Source organism: Leopardus geoffroyi, chromosome C1 (assembly GCF_018350155.1).
Source record: "Leopardus geoffroyi isolate Oge1 chromosome C1, O.geoffroyi_Oge1_pat1.0, whole genome shotgun sequence".
Classification (NCBI taxonomy): Eukaryota; Metazoa; Chordata; class Mammalia; order Carnivora; family Felidae; genus Leopardus; species Leopardus geoffroyi.
The window spans coordinates 172,836,167-172,855,639 of NC_059328.1; the positions used below are offsets into that span (position 1 = coordinate 172,836,167).

Consider the following 19,473-nt stretch of genomic DNA (forward strand, 5'->3'; position numbering starts at 1 on the left):
CTCACCCCTCTCTTTCTCTGTGCCTCCTCTGCTTGCATGCACAGTCTTTCTCTCTCTAAAAATAAATAAATAAACATTAAAAAAAAACAATGGGAAATATTAAGAAAGTAGTTAGAAAAACTATTTTGAAACAGAGTGTAAGGCCTCATCAGACAAATATTTTGAGGACATATTAGTCTAGATGACTCTAAAATCATTAAGGGAAGGCAGGCCTAGAAGTATATTCCGGGACATCCCAACATTTAGATTTAGTTATTAGGGGGAGGGCACAGCAAAAATATTGAAGTGACTAAAATATTAAAAAAATAAATAAGAGAAAATACTGTCAGATCAGCATACTGTATCAAAAAAGAAATGTACTATAAGAGAGATAAATTTCTAAATGAAAAAAAAAAATGATGCTAAGATTAAGAACTACGCCTAAAGAGGGACGCCTAGGAGGCTCAGTTAGTTAAGCCTCTGACTCTTGATTTCAGCTCAGGTCATGATCTCACAGATTTGTGGGTTCAAGCCCCATGTCAGGCTCCATGCTGTCAGTGCAGAGCCTGCATGGGATTCTCTCTCTCCCTCTCTCTCCCCACTCCCTCCTGCTCTTCTTCCCCTCTCTCTCAAAATAAACAAATAAACTTAACAAAATAAAAGAATGATGCCAAGAGAAAAAGACAAGATTTTATATCATGGAAACTGTTGAGTCTGATAAAATTGGTGTCATTAGAATGGTTGACAAGCAAGTCAATTGAGGCCAGATGAAGAAGAGTTGAGGAAATAGCAACAGAAATTTCATCATCCCTTCAAAATATATAATTTGTGTAAAACTATTTTATAAATGGAGAAGCAATAGTTGTACTTGAGGAGGAAGGAAATTATTAAAGATTCAGTCATAAAAATAAAATAATTTCAGGAGCAAAGTTCTTGAGAAAGTAAGGGCAGATTTGATCCAAAGCATGAGCATGGGTTTGGAATTGTGTGTTTGGCCATTATAGAGGCAGAAAAATTTATCCACTGTAACATTAAAGAAAGATTATACAAGTAGGAAGAGAAGAAGTTTTGTAGATTTGGCATTATGTAACAGAGGGAGTTTCTGCCTGATTGCTTCCATTTCATTAAAAGAGTTAATCTATGTAAAGCTCTTAGAACAGTGTTTGGCCCCAAGTAAGTATAAGTGTTAGCTATTAATATTTGTCGGTGAAGTATGAAGCAAAGTCATCAGCTCAGCATAATGGGGTATGCAGAAAGGTGTAAGAAAAAAACATATGTGAAGTAATCGTTGTTAGGAAGCAATACTTCTTTACTCCTGAAGCCCCACCCTGCAACCCCTGCGATGTGTAAAGGATTTTCCTGTGTGACTGGTCTTTCTGGTACTTCTCTCATTATGCCCTGAAAGAGGTAGAAAACCATATCTTATTGATAAATTTTTAAATAATACACTGGGACTGCATAGTTTGGTTTCATCCTGGTTTCCTTGTGGAAACATCTTTGAAATGAGTGGACTATCTTCTTTGCTCCTCCTTGTCATGACGTTAACTTATTTGGGTGGACCTGTCCTGGGCCAATCACAGCCCTACACACACAGCCCTTATTAACAGATCTAATTACTTGTAAACATAAGCAATGTCTTCCAACTTAGCTTCCATCATTAACAAAAGTGATGGCATAGCTTCTATGACTCCCTTATTGGTCTTATTGGTCTTATTGGTCACTTGACCTAGAACAGAAGCAAGGAATAAAGGAGACATTTCACTGGTTTCCTTGGGGACTGCTGCTATCTTCCTAGAGATTACCAGTTGTGTAGAATTGGGCAAATTAATTAATATATCTTTAAATCAATTTCCACATCAATTAAATATGGATAATAAGAAACCTGATCTCGTGGGGGTAGTTTTGAACATTTATAATAATGATTAAAAGTATGTTCTTAAATTAGTGCATGTTTTACAATGTGCGCTCTGTGTTTCAATGAAAGTCTATATTAAGAATAATAGTTAACTGAGTGAAACCAAGGTTCAAGGGTAGAAAAATAATAGCATAGGAAATGGGTGGAAAAAGAGGAAGAGAGTATATTTAGAAAGAGGAAGAGAGTACATATTTAGAAAATCTCAACTAGTCCATGGACATTTTTAGACATAACTGGGAGATAATTCTTCAAAGGATATATCAAAAATCAACAGCTATTCTCTACTTCATTTTGCAAGCTATTTATAGTGAAGGTGACAAGTTAAATGGGGAAGAACTATAAATAGATGTTCAATCCAAGTTGACAACATGATACCATGAAAATGACAAGATGGTCTGCAGGGATCCAAATTGGATTCTATTGTATTATTTGTTAAGCTTAGTGCTAAATATTCATAGATGTAAACATAGAGGTTGTTGACTTGCTTGCTAAGGGAGAAAGATATAATTACAATAATGCCTAGCACAACTGTTGAATAGTGAGAAGGTGACTACCAAAACTACATGAAGTAAAATTGTTTTGTTTTTGAGTTTGTTTTTTTTTTCTTGCCTTACATCCCATGAAAAGAAACAGAAGGAGTTGAGATGAGAATATGGTATTTTCGGCATGGGGGAAAACATATGTAAATCTACAGAGATAAATGAGAAACATTTAGGAAACAGAATGTAACATATGCAGTAGCGTCAACAGGTAAAAGTTTACAAGCTGGGGATTCGTTGTCCACAAAGAAGTTTGAATTTTATTCTTATGATGGAAAGCAGAATAAAGTGTCTAAGGGAAAAAGGGAGTGGTATGAAAAGATTTGTGTTTTGGAAATATACATATATATTGACTTGAAGGAAGCCTGATTGTGGTAAATTGTCTTACTCTGTGCTCTAGTCTCTAGTCACACCTCATTCTGTGCTCACATCCCTAGTCCCCATGTGGATTTCCATGATTCCCTATAGATAAAGTATACTTCCCTCACCCACTGACTGGCCTGGCCAGGTGACTTGCACCCAGGAACTGTGAGCGAGGTAACAGACTGTCAGTTCCAGGGAAATGCTTTAAGAAGCAGTGGGCATATCTACCATTCACTCACTCATTTCCTTCTGCGATAAGGACAGTATGTCCCAAAGAGGGGCTGCTTCTTCAGCCTGGGGATGAGAATATGAAGATACATGGAGTACAAGCTGTAGTCGTCTACCAGCAATTGTTTACATCTAACATGAGAGAAAAGGAAATGTTATTGCTGGAGGCCACTGAAATTTTGAGTTTTTTTATTAGCTACATAGTATATTGACAAGATATACTTACTTAATTTTTTACTGCTTATTTATTTATTTATTTATTTTTTTGAGAGAGAGAGAGAGAGAGAGGGAGAGAGAGAACGAGTGAGGGAGGGGGAGAGACAGAGGGAGACACAGAATTCAAGGCAGGCTCCAGGCTCTGAACTGTCAGCACAGTGTCTGATGCTGGGCTCGAACCCACAAACTGTGAGATCATGACCTGAGCCGAAGTCGGAGGCTTAACCGACGACAGAGCCACCCAGGCTCCCAGACAAGATGTACTTACTTAGAACTGAATCAGTAAGAGTGAAGGAAGAGTGGATTAAAAGGAATGTAAGCAGGATGATACAAAGTAATGAATGGCCAAGAAAAGTCAAAGATGATTCTTAGTCCCCTGGGTGGATAACTAACTACTATTGCAGTGCAGGCAGTGGATTCATTTTACCCTCAAAACAATGCTGGAATATAAATATTGTATTTTCCCTTTAACAGATGAAAACCTTTATACTCAAAGTCTGTCCAAGGTCAAACCAGAGGTTAGTAGGGAAAACAAAGATGGTAACATCACACCCCATTATTAATAAAGAGGGAGGAATAAGTTTGTGGGTAACAGTGAGTGGTAACGATGTGATTTTCTCAGTTGCAAGAGATAGACCTCACTTTAAACATAATCAATTCATCCATTTCTCTGATATTTTCAAGACTTAATCAGACTATGGTCACTGCTAGAACTAATATCTTCAAGTTGCTATTTCTCCTTCTACATATCTTGGATCTGATTTATTTGCATAGCCTAATTTGCAAACAGTGCCCAATAATAGATGACAATACGGCTGCCTGTAATTTGGAGATGATGGTCACAGAGGAAGAAACCCCAATTAAAATAAACGTATCGAGGAGGATCTTACTGGGTCTCTTTGAGCCAGGTGTCTGTCTTCTGGACTAATTTCCGTGGACTGAGGAATGACTGACTAGGTCTATAGCTTAAGGTGTGCAAAATAATGAGATAGATGATCCCTTGAGAACTAGTTAAAGTTGTTAAAGATTATTATGAGGAGTAAGCAGGGGCTATGTGTAATAAAGTATGAAAGATTTGTAGTTTCTTACAAATTTATTTTGAGCCTTACATGGTATATCCAGTGACAGTGGATATATTGTTGGAACTCAGAAGAAAGAACTTCAGTGAAGCTACTGATTTTTAAATCATTGACAGATAGAGGTCAATTCAAGTCTTAAGACTTTCTGTTCTATTTCTATAATGTTTTCAGTGAATTTTACATTCATTTATTTTTCCAACTTATAGTATCCTTCCTAATTTAAAAATTAATTTCAATGGTACTTGCTTTAGCAGCACATAGTCTAAAATTAAATGATTCAGAGATTAGCATAGCCTCTGTGCAAAGATGACACAAAAAAGTAATTTGAATAATCATTTATTAATACATTATAAACTCATATATATGTGCATACACACACACCATGTTTGCCTTGATGGAAGCATATTGTTTAAATTATTCCTTTTTTCACATTGTTATCACATTGCATTTCTTAAAGCATTGATCCATATCTTCACAATGGAACACCAAGGATCAGCAACATCATGTATAACCAGAGGTGTGCAGAAAGAATGAAATCATTTTAAGCAATCACGGTTAAATTGGTTGTATCTGGATCTTTGCTCAAATGCTCTTTTAAGCTATTGTGAAAAGAAAACTCAAGAACAACCACCTACTTATGGAATTGAGAGATTTAGTATACATTCTTTTAAAAAAAGATTTAAAAACCTGATGTTTTACATCCAAACAATTTGACATATGTTCTTACTGTAAGGTCTAGTACAGTAAATGTTTTCTTCTTTTGAAACTAAATGGCAAGGAGTTCCTTTTTTATAAGCATATGCTGTTTTAAAGGGAAGTTATGTAGTCTTGAGACATTCAGATACAATCAGAATTAGGACAAATTAAGCTGATTAAAACAGGTTGGTGAATGGAAAAAGAAAGAACAGAATTGTTTTAAGGTACTAAATAAAATAAGTGTCCTAGGAAAGACACATTTCAAAAGACAAAATATAGTATATATCAAGTTAGCAATTGCTCTAAATAGTCTGGATTAATGTTAATGAAAAATTCATTTTCCAAGTATACTGCAAAAAATAAGAATATAAATATTAATTCAAAGTTGATACAAGAATTTTTTCCCCAAAGCCCTTTCAACACAAAACTTCCTGTGCAGTTTAGTAAAGCATAAATGTGCAATGCTGTGGCTTTGCTACTGAGGATAAATACCCCTTTATTCCTGCACTTACATATCTCATTAATGCACTTATATATCTAGGTTTTTTTCCCATCTATTTTTTTTTATTTTGGTTTACATTTGCAGATAGTTGTTGCCCTTGACCATTCTGTATATGACCATCAATTTATTTTTTTAAATTTTTTTAACATTTATTTATTATTGAGGGACAGAGAGAGACAGAGCATGAACATGGGGGGGGGGGCAGGCAGAGAGAGGAGGAGACACAGAATCCGAAACAGGCTCCAGGCTCTGAGCTGTCAGCACAGAGCCTGATGCGGGGCTCGAACTCACAAACCATGAGATCATGACCTGAGCCGAAGTCAGATGCTTGACCGAATGAGCCACCCAGGAGCCCCCCCTTTTTTTTTTTAATTTTTTATGACCATCAATTTAAAACAACTAAAAAGGGAGACATGACAAAAACAACATGAACAACCATATTCTTCTTTTACATGAAGGCACATATCTATTAATTATATACTATTAGGTAATAAGTAATATAAGCATTAACAAAACCAATATTTTCCACAGAGTAGAAGTTTTAATACTGTTTTCCCTAAGAGTTTGTGTAATATTAGTGTTATAATGGAAGTTTTGCTTTGTTGTTGCATTTGCCTTTTTTTTTTATTGGTGCAAGGGGAGACTGAAGCAAACATATGAGATGATTTCAATATTCACTAGCAAAAAAATTTCAAAAAAAATGATTGAATTATAAAACTCAAAAAAATAAAACACTTTGAAAAAAAAACACTTTGTAATATGGTATCTGATTGTGGAGAAAAATAGGCAGCTTAGAATGACTTCTTTCCATGCTGAGATGTAAGCAGGTTAACAAATGTTAAATGTAGAAAATAAACATTGAAATATCCTTGTTCAAACTAATATATATCATGTACATCACCCCCAACAATTATTACAATTTATGTTTAAAGAATTTGAAGGTTTTTCTTTCCTTTAACTTCTGAATTTCTTTATAATTTTTTGGTGAATTATATGCTGTGATATTTCTATCAGAATTCATATAACTGAGACAATAGCAAAATCTCCTTTTTTTGTGAATGTCACTAGCATTACTTTTTAATAGTTATAGTTGAAATTCAAACATAATATTATTATTGAGATGATAACTTAAATGTTAAAACAAATTTGATGCTGATTATATTATATATCAATGATGTTTTATTATACCACCAAGAGAAGCTGCATTAAATAACACAGGCATTAAAAATTGTTTAGGAAAGAGTAATTACCATTTTGGTGTATTACAATATATTGATAAAGAAATATATCTATCCCTAGGCTCTATTTGACATTGATAAACTCTATTATTTTTCCCTTCAAAAATATATGCAGATAGAGATTAAAAATTAAGTCAGTTATGTCCAATAGTAGGATTTAGATGTACATAGGCTTGATTGCAAAACTGATATATTGGCCCAAGAAAGTTGACATGACTACAAATGTGATATTTTCCAGGAGAGGACTCACGCCAAGAAATAAGGACTTAGGGCCTATGAGTAAATCAGTAAGTTAGCAACAAAGTCTGCAGAAAGGAGTGTGTATAAACACTTTAAAATATTTTTAAAAACCCACAAAATTATAAACCCTTATCCACAAAGAACATTATACTGGAACAGCCTAAGAAAAAGAAGAACAAAAAGGAAAGATGTGGTCTCTTATTTCACTGACAGGTAGCATACAAGCTGAATGCCATGATCCCTTTGTCCTCTGTGGACAGTGATACAGCTGTAGAGACCGATGGGGGACTTAATTATTTATCAAGAAACAGCAGTGGAGTTTCTATTTCTGAAGGAAGAATGTAATGACAGGGAGGCAGAAGAGAGAGAAAAGAGGACAAGGAATGGAGGAGGGAGGGAGGAGAAAGAGGTGAGAAAGAGTGAGCATAATCCTCTAGAAAAGAATAGCAGTGATATTTAGAAGGAGACTATTGCACCTGTCAAGAGGAACTGTATCCATGGCCCCAGCCACATGCTCAGTGGGAGATAACAGAAGAGTGGAAGCCCTCAACAGTGCATTGGAGTTATAAAGGAGAGTTACAGAAATGCTCAGGAGAAAATTCATTGTTTTGTGTGTAAGCAAAGTTCACCTGAACATTCCTAGATTTTATTTTATTTTCCTTATGGCTGAGGTGGGTTGTAGTGGACATTTTAGAGGCTGTATATTTCATATCAACATGTTTGGGCTAAAGACAGAGAACTTCAAGATAACAGGATACTCAACTTGTACACATACTCCAATTGTATGCATAAGAAATAAGTTTTGAGAAGTGTACATCATATTTAATTCCCAAAGATAAACAATATTTATTCTCTATCATTGAATATGGAATTGGGGCCCAATAGAGAAGGAGAATCCCTAAATATAGATTGGCATAACTTAAGAATGTTTGTAAAAGCTCCAAAATGATTGTCTTAAAAAGCAGTTATGATTGATGTTTTGGCTTAACTGATTGCACTAATAGTTTGCCTACAGGCAGCTGTCAGCAAAGACTCAAAATAGCATTTTTTTTCTAACAGTACAATGAATGAAGCACATCTATAAAATTATGGTCACAATAGTTTCTTGAACTATTCTGTTTCCATATTTATATATATGACCCAGAGGCCTTACTTACAAAGATTATCATATTTTCAGCACAGAAAGTATATATAAGATTTTCACAAGATACCTTGAAATGGCTCCAAATTGTTTCTGGCAAAAGAAGTGCCCCAAATTATAAATTCTTCTCTCATGTATTTCAAGTTAAAATTACACAAAATACATGTAAAGATAACATATGGTGGGCAAAATGACTTGCTCTCACAACTAAGAGGAGCTGCTTTGCTTCGAGGCATCAGTAAGATTCTAAGAAACATACAAGCAATATGCCTGTCTTTTTTCCACCTTTGTGTTGCTCATAATGCCTAGCACAGTAACTTACATGAATTTTTCCTTCATCGATTTTTATAGATATGAATATAGATATCAAAAGATCAAACTTTTGTATGTTTTTTGAAACTATAAAAATTCCACAAATTTGAGCTTTACTGGGGAATTTGGGTGTGAATTTGGCTGAGTGCATTTTCAAGAATTCTATAAAGAACTTATGCCATAAGGAAGAACCATGGAATATTATCAAATATAATTCAGGAATCATATTGAAAGAAGGAAAAGAAAAAAAGAAAAATTGAAATAAGACAAAGGCCAGAAAGTTGTGGCTCATGAATTATATATAGCCAAACTGATTTTTTTTAAAAAAGCCAAATGAAAAATATTGTGAAATGGTAAAGACACAGAGACTTGAACTACTAATGACTATAATCCTACAAGTCTTTATTATATGTTTTAACTTCTCTTCACAAGCCATTCATCTATGATTGGGTTGATAAAGCAACTGCTACAGTGTTAGAGAAAGAAATGATTAAAAACCCTCTGATGGTGGTTTATGTTACAATCAGTAATTCCCAAGGAGCTCCCCATTGAATACTGGAGAATCTAGATCTATTTTTTTTTTACATAGGATAAAGAAAGGAAATACATAGAGACAAATGTAGAACCCAAGAGAATAGGGATCGCTTATTTCCAGCGTCATAGCAAATCAAACTATGCGAGCCAAGCCATTTTTTTATTTGGAATTATGCCTTTTAATTGGAATCATGTTAAAAAGTGTACTTTGGGGATATTTAATATCTTAACTCTTTAATATGTAGTCTTCTTATTCACAAGCAAAAATGTTCTCATTTTAATGAATACTGTTTATCCCAGCACATACATTTTTATGTACTTTTATTTTGTATTTTGGGCCTTATTAGTATATTTAATGTAATTTAAAACATGCTATATGCTTTCCAGTAGCATACCTTGCATATTTGACACATATAAAATCATTTTCTTAGCACTCCCTTTCAAGTTTAAAGAAATAAGTAATAGATTTTAGGAGTTTGTTATCTTACAATAATTTTATAAGTTTTTCACATTCAAAGAAAAAAATTTCAAATAAGGACAAAATTTGCAATGTTAAATCCAATGTCTAGGATAGCTCCACAATATGGAGAGACTGAAGCTGAGAAATCAATTAAGAATGATTTTCCAAAAACCTAGTGAAGACTGTATGAATACTTGAAGTACCTATTTAATTGAAAATAGACATCTGTTTTAATAGGCATTTCTTGCCTTAAACCTATGATACAACTATACATTATTTGTACATAAACTTTGATTTTATGTACGTGAATCTGGTTCTGAATTAACAATCAATTTCACCACTCAGTTTCACCATCTAAAAGTTATGCAGCTGATACTTAACTTGAGGAACTGAAGCTGTCATTGGTTTCTTGACCTGAGCAGGAATATTTGAGTTGTTAGTCACGTGTTGAAACCAGAGAGGGTCTTTCTAAGTAGATTCATTCTGAAAAATCCTAGGAAAGGAAATACATCAGGCCAGATTTTGTGAAAAAGTATGCATAATCCCTAGTGTAACTCACAGGTTTATCACTGGATGAGGTAATTGTTGAGTTCAGGGGAATGGAGTACTGTGATTATACCCCAACCAGAGTGGGCACAACAAGGTTGGAATGCCATCTGAGAAGATGGCTAAAATAACTGATAAAGGCTGAGAAGCCTATTTATATCTAATAAAATTAAGCCTCTGGTAAGAAGCAAAACACATCTAAGAATCCCTAAGTTACCAGCATTTATTTCAAATGAATGCTTCTGGGAAAATCTGCAGTTATAGGCTACCTTTCAAAATTCTTCAGTCATTTAAAAGTATTTTTAAAAGTTCTCATTTCCCAAAGAATGTATGCTTGTGCCTTAGGATGATGGTGAAATCAAAGGAGAAAGACCACTCATTTTCCTATAATTCTAATTCCACTCATCAACTATGATGTAAGCATGATTTAAAACAATTTAACTAGGAAATTATTTAAAATATTTTTATACACATTTAATTGCTTTCTAACATAAACAAAGAACCAGTTGAAAAGTCTTCAGTATAAATTTTTTTTATGACCACAAAATAAACACAACAGTATATCACCAACAGGCTTTATAAATACAATATCATTTACTCCTCTATCACAGTCACTAACCGTACTATGTATCATTTGAATCTATCATTTCACAATCAACATTTTGAGTTTTTATCCATTAGGTAGTAGTTTATTATTGTTATTATTATTATTATTATTATTATTGTATAGAATTCCATTGCATGAATAATCCACATATCATTCTACTGTTGTTGGACGTCTAGGTTCCTTGAAAATTTTGGCTGCAAAAATATGCTGCTTTCAAAGGTTCCATATATTTTGTTGTAGGTAGGAAGATAGATAGATAGATAGATAGATACATACATACATACACGCATACATACATACATTTAGAAACTGAGATTTATGAATATTTTGGATACACACCTAAAAGTGAAATTACTGGGTTTTATGTTATATATATCTTCCTTTTGTAGATTCCACCAAAATGCTCTCCAAAGTGGTTATACTAATTTATATTCCACTAGCAGGGAATGAGAATTTTAGCTTCTTGAAATCTTTGCTAACACTTTGTATTATTGATTTTTAAAAATTTAACCATTTCTGTGGATATAAAAGATTCATATTGTGATTTTAATTTGCATTTCCATGGTGAATAATAAGTTTGAACATATTTCTTTATTTTTAAACATTTTGACATACTCCTTTGTGATGCCTATTAAAGTTTATTTACACATTTTTATATTCTGGTTTGTTTTATTATTGATGTTCAGAAATTCTTAATAAATACTACACGTAAGTTCTTTATAAGTATTTTGTTAAGTATCTTCCCCCAATTTGTGACTTTATTTTTCACTCTGTAAATAGTATGCAATAATTCCTGATCTTACTGTAGTTTAATTGAGCAATCTTTTCCTTTCTTGTGTGTGAATTTTGTGTCTTGCTTGCAAAAAGAAAAATATGTTGCTACCTTAAGGTTATGAAGACACGTTCCTATTTTTTGCTCCTGGAAGCCTTACTATTTTATTTTTCAAATTCACCATCATGATTCATTTTTAAATTATTTTTGTTTATGCCACAAAATTAAGGATAGTTGTTTCATTGTAGATAGCCAATACTTCGATAAAAACTTTTTCCCTATTACATTTCACTGTCATTTTTGTAGCAAATTAAGTGTCCATTTATGTTTAGGACTATTTCCAGGCTTTCCATTATGTTTTATTGATCTCCTTGTCTATCTTTTCACTAATATACACAGGTTTACACCACATCACTTTCAGTTAATCTTTATGTCTGGTAGCCTAAGTCCTCCAACTTTGTATTAAAATGCCCCATTGAATATTTCCTCCTTTTCTCGCCTGTATTTTGTACTAACTTTTTAGGTGCCCCTGATAGGTTGGAGCCTCTTCAGCTTCTAGGTCTGTAGAGAAGGGAGTGGCAGCTGCAATAAGCTGGCTCTGGAACCACTAGAACAGTGTGGATTTTTGATGATACTACACAGGCCAGGGAGCAGGACAAGCCATAACAGACATGGCTGTGAAATGTGGAGCGATACCTAAACAAATCTAGTACACACTCAGAGATGCTGTACCTGATGATGATATCCACATGTCATATCAGAACAAGGTAATTGTACTTCTTCCCCAAGAAGCGAGATGCAAGTCTAATTAATCTTTAAAGATTAGAGCTAGACTAGGTGTTATATGTAAGTGATGAATAACTAAATTCTACAAGACACCAATTTTACCATACATGTTAACTAGCTAGAATTTAAATAAATCTTTAAAATAAATTGGCGCTAGTGTTTGAAAGTTCAGTGTAGTCCTCTGTGCTGCAATTCCATTGTGAGATCACACAATGGAATACATGAGTTCCAATCAAATAAATCCTCTTCAAGAAGAACTTTAAAGTTCTTCTTGGGCAAATTCATTGAGTAATTTTTAGCATGGACTGTGTCTTACCTGATATAAACATTTTATGAATTTTGTAAAGTATGATCATGGTACGATTATTTTTTAAAAACATAAATCCCTATGAGTTAGAGATACATTCTGAATGAAGTATTTATGGTTAAATGATATGATTTGGGAATGTTGCTTTGTAATACTCCGGTGAATGACAAACACAAAAAACAAATATATGGTGGAGAGATATATGAAACAATATTGACAAAGATATTGATATTTTGAAGCTGAGCAGTAGGTATCTGGGAATTTATTATGTTATTCTTTTTCCTTTTGTATATTTTTGAAAATTTCCATAGCAGAATAAAAATAAATGAATATGCTATTCCATTTGAAAGAAGAATATTTACATTAATGAACACATAAAAAAATCCTTAGATTGACCCCTTAAATGTAAACATGAAAAAAAGACCTTTTTACATGCATAAAAGTCATTCAATTGAACTGCTGACTTTTCCAGCAATAGGAAAATCTGTTAACATGTGTAGCTGTTAACCAATTACCACCCATTATAAAAGGAAATATATTCACTAAAACATCTAAAATATGAAGTTGCTTTTTTGGCATCACTAGGCATTGGCTTTATAGAAGATTATAAACTAATATTATAAAAAGTTTTATTAAAACAAATCTATTTGAAATGTTTTTAAATGTTTTCTTTCTGTTGTGTTTTTTTCAAAAATATTTAACTCATACAGTGGTATTGTAATTTGAAATATTCAATATATTCTGATGTTGCTATTATAAAAAATTTTTACTTTCAAAATCATTTCTTATCTCTTAGAATTACTTCTCATCAGTTATTTATTTCATGATGAAGTACTCCTCAATATTATTATTATGGTAATGCATCCCTGGCTTAATTTGTCTATGATGAAAACATTCATCCTACCATTTTTTTTTTTTAGTACAGAAGTGATTTTATTTTATTCCCTTTGTGATTATGTTAGTGAAAACTTCTTGAGTCTAAAAAAGGAAAACTGCTCCCTTGTAAATAATTTATAATCATAAAAGTTGGGTTTGAGGTGGGATTGGGTACTAATATCATCACTCTGCTCTCCTCACTTCTGAGGTTTAGAAATAAAATATAAACGCAGGGGACAAAATACGAACAGAAACAAATGCTACTTTATTAATGGCTGGGTAGCACCCCGATAGATTTCGATAGAATTCATAGCTCAGTCCAAAATGCATTTCCAGAACCTCCAGTAGCCTTTCACTTGCAATTAGTTTTGCCAACTCTGTAGAACAGGCTGTGACTTGAAGCAACCACTAGTTCTCACACAGAGATGGTAAGAGAGACTGATAGGCTGTCTGAACCTTCCTCGGAGTGGCAAGTCTTGGAAATACCTATCATAGGAAGTACAAAAATCAAGCATATTACATATACCTCGGAAGTAGTTCTAAAGGCTAGAGAGTGAATTTATATCTTTAAGACACAGTTAACCCAGCCACTTATTAAAATGTGCGGCCGATGAAATGACTTATCTCCAAAAATGCTTTATTTGTCCCACTAGTTGATAACTGCACTTGAATCCACCTCTACATTTCTTCCCTCAGGGTAGCTAGATAGGTGGATATTATAGTAGACACTGAACGGGTGCCTGGGTGGCTCAGTCGGTTAAGTGCCTGATGTGGGCTCAGGTCATGATCTCATTGTTTGTGAGCTCGAGCCCCACATAGGACTCTGTGCTGAGGGCTCAGAACCTAAGCCAGCTTTGAACTCTGTGTCTCCCTCTCTCTCTCTGCCCTTCCCCACTTGCACTCTCGCACTCCCTCTCTCTTAAAAATAAATAAACATTAAAGAAAATCAGGTAAGCACTATATATGATAAGCATCTGTCCTTTTTTAAATAAAATTCATAAATTATTGACATTAGTTCAGTCATTTGCTTATTAAAAACAAAAAAAAAAAAAGCTGGTAACTCCATGTGTAGCTTAGCATGGTAACTCCACACTAAAATATACGTGTCTTAAGGATGCATGTATTTTGCTTACCCTTTTGATTCCAGAACCTAACATGGTACTCATCATAGAGTAAGTGATCAATAAAGATTTCTCCGAGGAGTATTAAATAACATACTGCTAATAACATTAATCTCCTCATTACTAATATAGCATAAGCAATGAGTCCAATATATGGATAGTTATAGATACAGATCACAATTCTATGAATTATGTATTTTAGTGCCATCTGTAAATTGTGAAATTGAGAGTAAGATCTCAACAATGACCCCTATAGGTGCCTGGGTGGCGTGCTCTGTTGGGTGTCCAACTCTTGATTTCGGCTCAGGTCACGATCTCACGGTTTGTGAGTTCAAGCTCTGCATTGGGCTCTGCACTGACAGTGTGGAGACTGGAAGTCTCTCTCTCTCTGCCCTTCCCCTGCATGCATGCCCACTATCTCTCTCTCTCAAAATAAATAAATAAATAAATAAATAAGCTTTAAACAAAATAAAAGAATGTTTAAAAAATGAATGTTTAAATCATAAAATCTTTATTGATTAGGTAAAGGTTGAAACCAAGAACTCCAAATCCTGTGTGTTTTCTCACATTTTTCTGTCATCTTCTAAAACTTTTTTTTTTCCTTTTCAAGGGAATATATGGGGCTGTATTTATGCCAAAATTAGTGGAAAATTGAGCAAACATATCATGCGTAGTATTTCACAATATTGTTGGTGCTTGATTCCATGTCAAGGTATTGGCTTCTTAACTGTTGAGAAATTTGAAATGTGTGAGTTATCTGGGTCTGCCAAAAGATGCATGTCACCAAACCACCTGGAATCTCTTATAAATAATCAAGTCACCATTAAACTGTATCAATTTCCTTAGGAACAGACCTATGGCTGACATTGACAAGCTAGGGACAAGCTGCTTCTTCTAAAAATGATGCTATATTCCATTGCTTTCAAAACTTTTTTGGCTCCCTTAGTGGCAAAGCTTTCCAAGACCTACTAGATACTGACAATTCATACTACTGTATCTTTCTAAAATATACACTTCACCTTATCCACCTTGTTCCCTCTATCAGATCACTGCGCTTCTCTTTTATAAATGAGTGTGTTTCCTTATGTTAAAATTGGACATGATTATTTTAAAGTATTTTATTTGTCTTTTCTAAAAAGCTAATAATGGAACAGTTGTTCACTATAGATGGATTATGTCCTTATCATTGATGGTATGGTATCCTTTTTCCTATTAACCATAAAGACATTTAAAACTCCTACCTTGGGGTACCTGGATGGCTCTGTCAGTTAAATGTCTGACTACTGATTTTAGCTCAGATCTCAGGGTTTCAAGTTCAAGCCCCGCATTGGGCTTTAAGCTGGGAGTGAAGCCTACTTAAAAAAAAATTAATAAAACTCCTATTTCATAGCCTTCTTTTATTAAATTTTCAGCTCTACCATTACCTCACCTTTTCTTGCTTTTTACTTCATGAAGTTGTTGGATCATTTTAACATTTATGTCATTATTAACTATAAAGTTACTGCCATTATAAATTAAACATAGTTTGTTATTATTACTTTTTGTGTTGACCTTATTTAAATACCACAGTCTGAGTATTTTAATATATATGAGTCTCACAAGTCATATGTAATTCTGTAAAGATGTTTTAGGTATCTTTAGCTATCTATTGAAAATCAAGAGCATCCTAAAGCCTTTGTTCTCGTGATGTGTTTCAGAGGATGCTTTTTGATGACAATATTCATTTTTGGAGGAAAAGCTGTTCTGAAGACGTTGCTTGAGAGCATGGTGATTGAAGCGTCATAAAATGTGATGACCTTCTATATCAAATGCTTGAAATGATTTATAAGTCTTCAGATTTGGATGAAAACTGATTTTGCTTCCAATACCATATAGGTGTTCAAACCTACTTTATTATGTGTAGATGTCTTTCTTTAGTGTCAGAGCACCTGCATTGGATACTTCCACATATTTTTAGCACTGACCTAAGGCAGACTAAGACAAAAGATGGCTACGAATCAGAAAACTGTATTGTATTGTGAATGCTTGGAAGGGATGTAGGTTTTCATCTGTGACAGTCACAGTCATCTGTACTTAACTTGTTTGTGTCTTAGATGACCGCAAGGAAAGGAGTGAGACATGAGACTTGGCAAAAAACAAATTTTGGTGATAAGACCTTCTTACCTGGTTGCCCAGCTTGGGCATTATAATCTTCAATTCAATAGTTAGTCAGAGTCCAACTTGTCTAAGTAGCTCTTTGTAAGAAGGCCAAGAATTTAAAGCCAAATTCAGCAATTCTCAAGAGATGCTTAATTACTCACAGGTGATGTTGCTAGGCAACCACTTCACCTTCTAATTCTGCCGCTTCACCTAAGAGTGGTACTGTTTGTTCTATTGTTACTGAATGTTAAAAGAGATGGAGAAGTGCAGTCTGAAGAATTTATTTAAAACCAAGTGAAAATAGAAAGTTGGGGAAAGAAACTAAAATTCAATTCTGAATTGGAAGCTATGCAAATACAGTTTTCATTTCTTTCTTCCTGATTTGAGATGCATTTTAGGGAACAGAAATTTAAGATGGAATTTTAATAAGAATAGACAGATTATTCGAAGAAAAAGTGTTATACTTGCAGTCATAAATGGTTTAGAGCAGAGGTGCTGGACATCAGGAGTTATATGCCTACAGTTGTAGGTCCTAGCTATTTCAATAGAATTGCTAAGGGCAACTCCTAAAGATATTACCTCAAACTTTCTGAAACTGACTTACTGTTCCTACCTGTCTTTAATTTGCAGTTACCAGTTCTTGACCTTAGATTTAGAGTCTTGAAATTTCCCTAAGAATTTGTTATTTCTTGTTTGAACTATGAATAATTTTACCTATGGCCATGGCCCTGATTTTGCCTTATCGGGCACATAAAGATTCAATGCTTTTGTAAGCTGTTTCAGCATGCTTTCCATTTTCTCATGTCTTCAAGAGAGTTACAATTCACATCGATACTGTTCCTTGACATGGCTTGGACGGAAGGGGTAACCCCAAATATTTAACATCAAGTGGTAGGTCCATCTTCATGTTCCACTAGTTAATAAGTGCACTTAAATCCACCTCTAAGGTTTTTTATTCCCCCTTAGGATATCTAGATTGCTGAATATTAAGGTGGACATTGCTTATGATGAGCATCTATTCCTTGTGTTAATAAAACTCATAAATTATCAATATTCGTTCCATCATTTACTTATTCAGTGACCCAACAAAAATTAATTGCCTGCTGAGTGCCAACCACCATCATCATTCCATGCAGAATTTCTTATCAGCTGAGTCCTAGTTTGCCTTTAGGCATTATACCCTGGAAGGGAATGCACATCTGCACTACTTGCTGATCTTTAGATTCTTTTATCCTTAACCAAGATATAACATTATCTTCCTGTGCTAACCAAAAAAAAATGGTATACTACTGTGTAGGCAACTCTCCCCAAACTTCTAATTAATGCCCTTGCCAGATCACCCAAAATCCCTTTTTTATTGTAAAATATTCTGTGCTATGTCCATGGTACACTAAAGGTTTATAGCAAGTAGATTTACTAGATGCACACTTACATACATCTACACCTACTCACGGAGATGTATGCTCACCAAAAATTACAATCTGTCTTTATTCACGACCTGTTTATACCTATTGCATTTGGTAGTGAAATTACATAATAAGATAAAATGCACTTAAGAATATAAAGGCAAAATAAGTGGTTATCTTTTCCTATGGAAAAAATTATGATTTATGATACCATGAATTAAGAAAAATCCAAGAAAGAAACATGTAATGTTTTTACGTTTAATTTTGCTTATAACTCAGCATTCCCCATGAACTTTGACCACGGTTCTTAATTTTACCTAGAAACAAATATCCCAAGAACTAGCGACTGTGAAACATAGTTTTAGAAGTACTTAGCTACCAATGCCTTTTGTGTGCATCTATAGATTTTAGTGGTTATGCGAGATTCATCCACATCACTGTAGATTACACGCACAAACTGTAAATGAAAATGTGTTACCGAAGTAATGATTTGAAAGGAGCCGTACACTATTCAGAACAGTCTTCACAAAATGAAAATCTCAGAACATCCAAGATTTCTTTAAGTGCACACACTAAGCAAGTATAGCATGGGGGACATATTTTCTTAAAGTCTAATTTAAAGTAGTTGCTCTCATTCTATTCCTCAGATTTTGGGTTTAATGCCATATGATTTCACTCATATTTGGAATTTAAGAAACAAAGCAAATGAGCAAAGGGGCATACAAAGAGAGAAAAGGCAAACTAAGAGGCCGACTCCTAACAATGGGGGACAAAGTGATGGTTAGCAGAGGGGAGGGAGGGGCTGGGTGAAATAGTTGATGGGATTAAGGAGGACACTTATGGTAGACACCCGTGTTGTTTGGAAGGGTTGAATCACTATATTGCACACATGAAACTAATATTACACTGTATGTTAACTAATTGGAATTTAAATAGAAACTTAACAACAACAACAACAACAAAACCACAAAAAATGTATGATAAAAATAGTGGTAAGAATAAACAAAATACATAAACCTTGTACTGGTACTACAAGGTTTAAATATGGTAAGAATTTATTTTTAAAAGGTGTGAAAATGTTTTTTTTTCCCAATAATTCAAAATGCTGTAGATAGGATTTAGGATATTAGTAGTAAATGTAGATGAGGCTTTACTGTATAAACCAATAAGAGAAGTATGTGGAGCAGTGTGTTCAGACAGGGATCAACTGTATTCATCAATCTTTTCACCCTTCTCTGCGTGCAAATGTAATTAATAAATGTAATGTGCACCAGAATAAAGGCATGCCTTTCACACTATAAATATTACATTATCAGTATTCAACAAAGAGAATATAAATATGCCTACTCTTATGTCAGGCAGATCCAGGTTGATGTAAAGTGCTTGCCAGAATATGCATCCACTTGAGCATAACTACAGCTGCTGTCACATAATTCATATTCTTAATGCAGGACTTGGCACAGGTAGATTT

The 19,473-nt window shown here is 34.0% G+C and overlaps 1 non-coding gene across 1 annotated transcript; it reads left to right on the forward strand.

Moving 5' to 3' along the window:
• Window positions 1-4,557: 4,557 nt before the first annotated feature.
• LOC123600201 lies at window positions 4,558-4,660 on the forward strand. The gene has a single exon (XR_006713566.1). It is a non-coding gene; the product is annotated as a U6 spliceosomal RNA (small nuclear RNA).
• Window positions 4,661-19,473: the final 14,813 nt, after the last annotated feature.